Below are 10,829 nucleotides of genomic sequence, written 5' to 3'. Positions count from 1 at the left end.
AGGTACGTAAAGAACTTCTTAGGTTGCATGAAAGGTGGAAGAAGGTAGTGGTGCCGAAGAGTGAAACTTTCAGAAGGACTGCAGGAAATAATCCATCTTTATGGACTGAGGAGAGCGAGGACGAAGATGATATCTTCATGGCGCCGCTTCCGGGTTCTGCATCATCGAAGGGCAAGAGTTCTGCATCGTCGAAGGGCAAGAGTTCCTCATCATCGAAGGGCAAGAGTTCTTCATCGTTGAAGGGCAAGAGTTCTGCATAGATGGAGGATGACGATGATGACTTCATGTAGTTTTTATTATGTATGTTGTAAGTTCAGTCGTACGTACCGTTTAATTCAGATGTTCTTCAATGTAGTTGTTTGTACTGTCTTGTTGTACGAGCATTCTGTTCTATCTAAATATGATGTTGTAGTTCGGATAACAGAGTACTAAAATAGATAGGCATATGTCTCATACATAAGTACATAGTCATTTGTCTCATACATAGAATAGACATAGGTCTCATACATAAGTAGATGTTCATGTCTCTACTGATAGATAGAAGCGTCAATGACGACGTCTGGCCTGGCGGGGTGGCGGATCTACAGGAGGCGTCCATCCGCACCTATCGGGTGGCCTAATGTTACGAGGAGGAATCTCAGACTCTCCCTGGTCATGTTATGTATCCTATGTGGGGCCTGGTAGAGGAGTCGAAAACATGTTCATCCAGTGGGTTTGCTGCGACATCGGAGCCTGTATGTTCTCCTCGGGATGCTGATCACTCCCCCACATATCATGTGATGCCGACATAGACGCATGATATCCATAGGCTCCTGCACGACGGGACTTTAAGTCATGAAGAATGATGTGGCCTCAACTAATATTGAAAACAATAAATATGAAGACACACACCTGCTGGCTGTGATGGCTAATCTGGCTCAAACACAAAGCTCGATGAGGGACCGTGGTGCTGTGGCTGTGGAGAAAATACGAAGCTCGATGTGGGACCATAGTGATGTGGATGCTGCCACGATGAACTGCCAGGTTGTTCAGGATGGGGTGGCCTGGTCGTCGGCTGATGTGCTAGACGTGGACGTGGTTGATGTCGGTGCATGGAGGGACACGACTGCTGTAGCTGGTGTTGAACGACGTCGCTTCTCCGGGTGCACGTGATAGCCTCGTAGACAGCCCGTATTTTGTTCTGCATCCGTTCCAAGAAGGGTTGTATGACAGGACGGTGGTGAAGAAGAGGTCCTGACGACAATGGTCGTCCAAAGGTGGTCATGTCGTTGTAGAGTTCGTGTGTCAAGGTAGCCTGCACATTTTCAGGACGATTATTAAGTATGCACGCGAATATATGTGACAACATTGCTTAAAAAAATATTTCTTACTGCGTACTGCCTAGAGCCCGAAGTATCATAGCTCGGGTACGTATCCGTCGGAGTAGGATCAGGTATCTCCTCTGGATGAGAGTGCTCAACGATGTGTAACCGTGTTCCGGTCATGTAGCGCCGCAAATAGAGATTGGAAGCATTGAGTTCAAAATTGTGATTCTCGTGCCATAGATTTGTGTTTGCTGTCTCCCATTCTATAACATACGGCTCTAGTCTAACTAGCCACTTAGTAGTTGTCCTAGTCATGCCCTTCCTTGTCGTCCTAAAATTATGGTGTGTGTTCAGCAATTATGAAAGATAATTGTGGTGTCATGCCCTTCGAATTGAGCACTATGAAAGAAAATGCAACATTGTAAAACTGGTTAATACTTGTGGATGTGTGTTGTCACTGGGTTCTCTGTAAGGGGAGGTACCTCCAACTACCAGATGACCCCAGTGTACATATCGAACTGCTCTTTCAGTGCCGTGTATGCCTTTCCGGTCTGATCACTAGCAAAGCGTCTCTACAGAAAACAAATGTTAGTAGCCGCTAGCATTGAACTATCTATGGTGCACACAAAAAATGCATTAAACTATAACACGATACATACCTCGCGACGTGTCCAACACAGACCAAAAGTAGGCATGTCGATGCCATCAGCATCAAATATGGCGTCTATAGGTTGATTAACACGTACATCTGGTCGCCCTATAGAGAACCTCTCCCACGACCACAGCTATAGGAATTGAGGGCATCCAAGAAGGGCTGGCTTTCTCGATATAAGTTGGCAACCATTGCACATACCTCAGTATGTAGCTGCTAAGACCGCCGAACCCCAACTCCTCTGTCGGTTCTGATCTGCCGTCTGAGCACTCTCTATCTCGAGTGCCATAGGGATTTAGAGCGCGCTAATAGTGCTGGCATGGTTCTCTGTGAACATCACCTTGCCGAAAAGCCACATTAAGTAGGCCTCCAGGCTCCGAGTGATCTGTTCCGCACTCAATGGCGCCTGAAACTTCTGGATCTGCATTAAGCAAACATAAAGTTTTAATAAGTAAGCCGTAGGTATTTTCTGTAAAACCATATGCACGATAATTGAAGATAAGAGGTAGGGGAAATAACCTGGAAATTGAGCAACCAATCATACTTAGGTCCATGATGCTCCCATACCGGATCCGGAACATCCGGAAAAACACCACGAAAACGTTGTGTAAGACCTTGCTCCCAACCAGCCGGTGCGTCCAATGGTCCTATGGCATGACCTGCCAACGGTAGTCCCAGCAAAAGTGACACATCCTCGAGAGTAGGAGCCATCTCTCCCCATCTGAAGTGAAACGTGTGGGTCTCTGGCCTCCAACGGTCCACTAAGCAGCTCAACAAGGAGGAGTCGATGGCGAGGCGTTTGCAGCCCGGGATGGACTCAACCAGACGCGCGAAAGGTAATAGGCCAGTCCATTTCAACCTTCATGACAGAACTTTTTAGTTAGTGTCTCCCATTAATATTCATGTCAGTGTGCAAATTAATAAAGCACATACCGCTGAACCCATCCTTGGTGTATCATCCAGTTCTCCTTAGGAGTGCGAGTGACCAGAGGCTCAACCTTGCGCTCATGCCATATTGCAGCACGATGACCCCTATCAATGTCCCTATTCAGCAATCACATTCCCGACATTCCTGCACATAAAAATTCAGAACAGAGTGCCACACTTAATAAAAATTCAGAACATAGTGCCACACTTAATAAAAATTCAGAACAGAGTGCCACACTAAATACAAATTCAGAACATAGTGCCACACTTAATAAAAATTCAGAACAGAGTGCCACAATTAATAAAAAATCAAAACATAGTGCCACACTTAATACAAATTCAGAACATAGTGCCACACTTAATACAAATTCAGAACAGAGTGCCACACTAAATACAAATTCAGAATATAGTGCCACACTTAATACAAATTCAGAACAGAGTAACGCACTTAATACAAATTCAGAACATAGTGCCACACTTAATACAAATTCAGAACAGAGTGACACACTTAATACAAATTCAGAACATAGTGCCACACTTAATAGTACTGCTAGCTTATCTTCTTCCTCTCCCTGTTACTCCTCTAGTTCCTCTACCTCCTCTTCATCCCCGGTTGCCTCGTCCACGCCCAGTGATGAAAGTGGGACAATTAGTGTCCCTATGGCCAAATTCATTGCATAGAATGCATTGCCTAGTCGGACGTCCTGCTTCAGATTCATCCATATCATTCCAGATGCGCTGACACTGCCATCTGCCTCTACTTGTACGCATATGCTCTGGGTTTGGAATGTAACGCCTTTCAGCGGGATTGACGCTGTTGACGTTACCCATTGATTAAAAACCCATCAGCTCACCTGTCCAGGTATTGATGACATACTCTTTTAGTAGAAATGGAGACACAAAGGATATTGCGTCCATTCCAAGCTATCCGCGAGCAGCAAGTACATGTGAGCAAGGTAGGTGAAGCAATTTCGGTTTGTTGCATGTGCACTCACACGTTGGCCAGGCTTCATTACCAATTCTCACCTCATGCGTCCTCAGCTCATTTGCACATCTGAATTTGTTGTTGGCTAAGCGGACCTCAAACCTTCTTTCTTGGTTACTGATGGCGACTACAGTGTGTGACCTAGCTTTTTGCATCTTGTTGTCCATGTACTTCGTGACTCTTTCACAATAATGTGTATTCGGGTTGTTCAAAATATGTTGCTCTGCTTTTTGGCATCTATCTCTGAAATACTTCACGGTGCCATAGAAAATACACTCAACAATGGCTGTAAGTGGCAATGCCCGGTTTCCTCTAAGGACAAAGTTGTATGTTTCCGCGAGGTTCATTGTCATGACACCGTACCTTGCTCCAAATGTGTCATGTAGCAAAGACCACCTCTCAAGAGGCTCATGCTCTATCCACTGCTCGAAAGTTTTAATCATCCTCCCGAGCCTTCTCCTGGTACCAGGTGGGTCAAAGCCTGGAGGGTCACATAGCCCAACAGGCTCCTCCTCCACGGCCATTGTTCCTGTTGCCAACTGTACAGCTACTGCTTCAACATGTGCCCTCACCGCTGCATCTCTTGCAGCTCTCCTGTCCCTCACGTGTCTCTGCGTGCACACATTAAGTCTGTCACGTATCAAATTGTACTTCCATAACTGATTCTGCTTGCAGAGTTTTTTGAACAGATTCATCAGGTTCTTATTTCTAAACTGCGAGAAGAAATTAGCCCCCAGATGGCGCATGCACCAACGACTCTGCAAGTCCAGCCATGGAGTTTGTTCCTCAGGGCCTGGGTTTGTCAGTGTCCTTATCGCACTGAGTATACCTGCGTGTCTGTCATGAAGGATGCACACATTGGGCTTCTCCTTCACAACTGCTATTTTCAACTGCCTGAAGAACCATGTACAACTTTCAATGTTCTCACTCTCCACAAAAGCAAATGCGAGTGGGACAACTTGATTTTGGTCGTCTTGACCTATGGGTGTCAGGATCTGACCCTTGTACTTGCCTGTGAGAAATGTACCATCAACACATATCACCGGTCAGCAATGCCTGAAAGCTTCGATGCATACACCGAAAGAGAAGAAGAGACGATGCAGCACCCTCACAGGTGGGAACTCTGGCATGAACAGGTCTTGGATATCGATATAGGTGCCTGGATTCCGCTGCTGCAGGGTGTGGAGGAGCTGGACAACAAAGTCATATGCATCAAAATAAGTACCAAATCTCCTCTCAAGCGTCGCATGCTTAGCCCTCCAAACCTTGCCATAAGAAATTCTGTACTTGAACCTGGCGAAGACTTTTGTCTGCACTGTCTTCACTTCCATAGCTTTGCCCTGCACTATCTCATCGTAAAACAACCGAGCAATAAGCATCGATGAAAGGTTGGCATGATCTTGAGGGATGCAGGGAATAAGACAAGTGTGATTAACTAAGTCACTGATCACCCAACTTGTGCCATATTTAGGGAGAAAGCCGTGCACCCTGGCGGGACAATCTGCATTTTTGCATACCATTGTCAGGTATTTCTGACTGGACACCTGAGCAATGAAAACCCTTTGCGTGGACATTACCCAATTAATTATTGCATCCTTCAGGGCTTGCTTGTTCGGATACATAGCACCCGTCGCAATATTGTTTTGGTGATATTGCCAGGCTGAATCATGTCCATCATTCACGGTCATTGCAGATGACAAGTCATGATTCCACGATGCAGGATTTGGGACCTCCTCTGCATTTTCTTCTTCATCTGACTCGTCAGAATCATCGGCATGACCCCTTTCAACATCATTGTCTTCTTCTTCCATCTGGTCCTGCATGTGCCCATCTACCTCGTCAGCGTCCACCTCGCCATTGTAATCACCATCGATATTTGCTCCTTCTACCTGACTACTCTGCCCTGGTTCATAACCATAAGCATTTCCTCCTTCTACCTGACTACTCTGCCCTGGTTCATAACCATAAGCATTTCCTCCTTCTACCTGACTACTCTGTCCTTGTTCGTAACCATCATCTCCAGCATTTGACATAGATAACTGCCTCCCTACACTACTATGACCAGCATCGTAGCCACCCTCACCTTCATGTGCAGTGACCTCCTTCACGACGGGAAGCACTAAAGCAATAGGATTGCATCCCCTTCGTTCACAACCATGTAACCACCACCCAATCGGAGTCTCGCTCTATTGGCCTCAAATAAAAGTAAATTATTGAACTTGACCGTGTCCACAATGCATGAACACCGACGGTGTGTGTTTCAGTATCAAGACCTAAACTTGCCGCAATCCATTCTTTCAACTGACTGACAGACCATGTTTGAGGTGCGCTCATTGGCACCTCTATGTGAGTAAATTCACTCAGATATGCTCCCATCTCATTTGTTTGCACAGTACCAGGACCATAGTAAAATCTGAACTTCACTACATCGGACATCTCGGCTCACCTATTTTTTTTCAACAACGAAATACAAGTATTAAGCAACAACTTAAAATACCCCCACTAACAAATATTAGACATGTCTATATATTAGCTAGCTATATATTACAGAATATTAACGGAGCAACTAATACAATTCACACACCTACAAATATATTACGAATATTTGTCGGACTAACTACAAATATTGACAGATTTTAATATTTGACTGGACTGCCTATAATACGGATTTTACCAGAGCAACTACAAATACTGGCACTCCTAAATACTACACATCCACATATAGTCCGGAATATTACCGGAGCAACTACACATTTTTACGCAACTAATTAGTTGGCATCTAAATAAAATGCTCACCGAAACCGGAATGGGAAAATAAAATGCTCACCACGACCACCTAAATATTTACGTTTACTACTGGAGAAAATAACAATAATTGCACGCAACTTTGAAAAATAAATGTTTGTTGAAATATACCCTTGAAGCGTGCGCGCGAACGACGAACGGCGGCCTTCAATCACGGGAACCGGAGCCGGAAACTCCACCGAACTCCCGCAGCTTCACCTCCACCACCACCTCCACCTCCACCGCCGCCACAACCTCCACCACCGCCTCCACAACCTCCACAAATGAGCTGAAAAAATGCTCCAACAAAATCCTCACCACGACCACCACAAGCTACCCCATCAGTAGACCGAGGTCTCTTTTGGCTCCCCTAACTAAGTAGAACCCATTCACGGTGCCAAATCCGCAAAAAACCGGGTCATTTTGGTGTATTAATTGGAGCTATTTCGTGTTGGAGAGAGAAGGAAGGAAGAAGAACAGAGAGATGCTGCGTGCGGTGGGGAAAGGAAAGGAGAAGGAGAAGGGAAAGGAGAAAGGAGGCAGCGCTGCGGGGCCCGCTCCCTGTCGGCCTGCAGCTGGCCGATCGGTCGGCAGCTGGCCGACTGGGGCACCCGTGACCCAGCCCACGCCGACAGCCAGCGGAGCGACATGGCCCGGCCAATAGTCAGCCCGCACGTGGCCGGTTGACGGACTCTCAGCCCGCAGTAGGCTGATAAGGCCCTGTCGGCCTGCTGTGGGCTGACTAGGCGTAGTCGGCCTGCTGCAACCTGATTGGATAATATTTTTGAAAATAAAAATATCAGCGTAATATTTGTGCAAATTAATAAAAATGTATTATTTAAAAAAAATTAGCCGAATCGTATATGATGTCACGAGTTAACTCTGTGAAATGCGCGTGCAACTTTCAAATCATCACACATGAGTATTCATGTCACTAATCATGTGCATTGCTCCCAGCCATCACAAACATTCCGTGTTTGTACATCGTTTGCAACGAACACACACGGAAATGTATGCCAAAACATATGCATTATGAACACATATTGCACACGCAGAACAATAGATAGTTGTGTGCCCACTATCACACACAGTCTTAATCCCCAAATCGTGGCCGATGGATTGGTCGTCCCACATGTTTCATTTTCTGGCACATGATTAGCATATGTGATTTGTCAACGCACACAGTTTAGCCAAATGGTCTCCAATACATGTGTCGTCTTAGGACCTTCCTGCGGAAGTGTAGGTACAAGTCAAGATGTATGCAACCTTTGGGTGGTTTTTTTTTTGGAGCAAATGAGGAACTCACCTCCTAGCGGTGTCACCATTGTCGAATATGTGAGCACTCTTGTTATATTTTTCAACGTCACAACTGCTTATAATTTTGAGTATTAAATCAATGTCCATTTGTATGTTGTGGGATGAGATAGTCAAAGAAAGGTAGACGCAAATGCCCATGGCGAAGAGTAAAGCATTTAACCTCCAACATTGTTGAAAATAATTACACGACAATAAGAAGTAGAAAACGAGGAATGAGTAGGCTCCAATAAACTTGAGGTCATGTACCCCTTCCTCCCTAGAGTTTGATGATGGCGAGTAAGTAATGATGATGGAGATGAGAGGAGGCCTAGAAATTCTATTTTGGCATCAAGGATGGGGCAGCCTGACAAGAGGAAGAGGCTAAAGGCGTTGGTAAAGAGATGAGGAGATGTGCAGGCGATGAATGATAGTGATGAGTTTATCAAGTCGGTGGAGATGAAAAAAAATAAGAAAAGTTGGAGTTGGAGGGAGACTAACAGAGAAGATGGCACGATGGGAACAAATGCACGAAAGTAAAAGGCAGAGATGGAGTCACCGAGGAGAACCGGTTTGATGATGTTGTATCCAAATGCCATTGATGAGACGTCAACATCATTTTTTTAGAGAGACATCAATAACATTTTTGGAGGGAGATGGCGAGAGCGCCGATCATGCGTTAAAGGATGACATAGCGCCAATACACCGAAGTAGCGGGCAGTGCACCTACTGGAGGATGTGGCGCCCTCGGCGACATGTGATTATACATGTGGATAGGATGTGAGCACGGTGCTTCATTTCTTTTCATGTGTGATTATACATGTCGATAGAATGTGAGCACGGCGCTTCATTTTTTTCATGCGTTTGGAACCTAGAATTATTGCTTTTAGCTGAAGTTCATGTTATGTTTAAATTTAGGGTTTGAAACTTGAAATATGGTTTGTTTTCAATTGTTGTAAAGTGTGTGATGTTATAGACCAAAATTTTGACTTCTGTATATGCAAGTTGAGAACCAACTATGATGTACATGCACAAATATAAGAGAAATAGGACAGAGAACATTACAAAGAATGCACTTTTGGCGACTCTGTGTTTGAACTCCAAAAACATTTTGAAGGTTACTGATTTGACGGCTCCGCATGAACTGCACTGATCATTAACGCCACCCTCTCTCCTCCCTCCCTCGTCTCATCATAGTTGCGTGAAGAAGTCGTTTGCGCACAAAGTCTAAGGTGCGGTGTCGAGCCCTAGCAACATTCAAGTTTCTTTTAAATGTAACCATGATGGTGCCATGCTCGTTTAGAGCACGGCTAATATATAGCCAAGAGCCGGCTATATGGAGCTGACATGTCACTTATAGCCAACCTAATAGTCCACACATAAAAATAATTAGTCATACTAATATGCCATACCATTAATATATTAGCCACATGTTTCTTTCACAATGGTTATTGGGGCTCGTACTGTAGCCGGCTGTAAGCTGTGACCCGCTTCTCTCCTCTCTCTTCTCCTCTCTCCTCCAAGTAGACACAAATCTGAGGTGACATCTCTTATAACCCGCTTACGTCACTCTATTGTAGTACTTGCTACTTGCTTTTAAAAGATATGAAAATTAAATCAAATCTCGTGTAAAATTCCACAGAGTCGCCAAAAGTGCATTCTTTGTAATGTTCTTTGCCAGTTGTGAAATTCCACGAAGTTCGTACTTCCAAACAAGTGTTAACTTCAGTTAACTCCGCCAGATTCTAAACTGATTGCTTGGTTCCAGACTAAAGCACCTTTAAAAATTAAAATCCCAACTGATCAATCATCATTCGTTGGATGAAGCATAGATACCGAAAACCAAAGAAAGCAGTCCTACTAGCAGTCCTAGCCGGGGCCGGTGAAGGGCGAGGCAGTTGAGCTCGTGACCGCGCACCCAGACCGACGGTACGCGAGAGCGACAGCGGTTCGCAGCTGTTACGTCTGTTTCCCAACCTTGGAGGCTACGGAGAGATGCCTAGTACTTAGCAGTAGTACCACCACTGTACTGCCCCATCAAAATCGTCTGCATCAGCGTCGCGATAAGTTAAGAGCAAGTGCACTGAATTCGTAGACAGTGGCCGGCGCCATCAGGGAGAATCATTGACCTTTTCGAGGCACAGCACAGGCTCGTAGAACAAAAGAAATTGCCACCGCCTAATACTAGTATAATAATTCACTCCAGATATTTGCCGTGATCTTAATCTCGTCGGAGTAGTAGATTCCACAGCAAGTTCTTTCTGAACGTGTGGACGGCTGCAGTTGGACAAGCAGATCGCAGCGGCACGTCCGTCAAGAAACTGCACAGTGGGTTCAGATATTTCAGTGTACACAAAAACTGGATTACGACGCAACCTTTCTATACGATGCACGTACCGTACCTTGGGGGCGGAGACAAATATCTTGTGCAGTGTGGGCTGTGCCGGAGCCGGATCTCGACCGGGGGAATCCGGACCAGCGCAGGCAGCGGCACGTACTGCTCAGGTGCACCCTCCACCTGGAGGTAAGGTCCCCGTCGGTATACAACCGCTGCACATGGGCCCACGTGGCCCCCCGGGGATGAGGTCCCACGGAGGCCGACATGCGGGCCACGGTCCGCAGTCCGTCAGAGAGCTCGGCCGTACTAGTACAGTACGTATGGACGCACATAATTAAATTTGGCGAGAGATACGGGTACTGCACCGAGTTAATTCGCGTCTGTTGGTCGCTGGCAGTGGCTGAGAGATTTAAATCCCATCGTTCAAACTCGGAAGATTTACAGGGATTTGACCTCTTGGGCATCGTCACTCTTCTGAAACGGAAACCAAATCGGCTCGTCTACACTTCGGAAAATTAGCTAGTGGCAAGAAAAATAATGAAGCGT

This window comes from Triticum aestivum, chromosome 3B, assembly GCF_018294505.1.
Source record: "Triticum aestivum cultivar Chinese Spring chromosome 3B, IWGSC CS RefSeq v2.1, whole genome shotgun sequence".
In the NCBI taxonomy this organism is placed as follows: Eukaryota; Viridiplantae; Streptophyta; class Magnoliopsida; order Poales; family Poaceae; genus Triticum; species Triticum aestivum.
Note: the sequence above shows the minus strand (reverse complement) of the source record.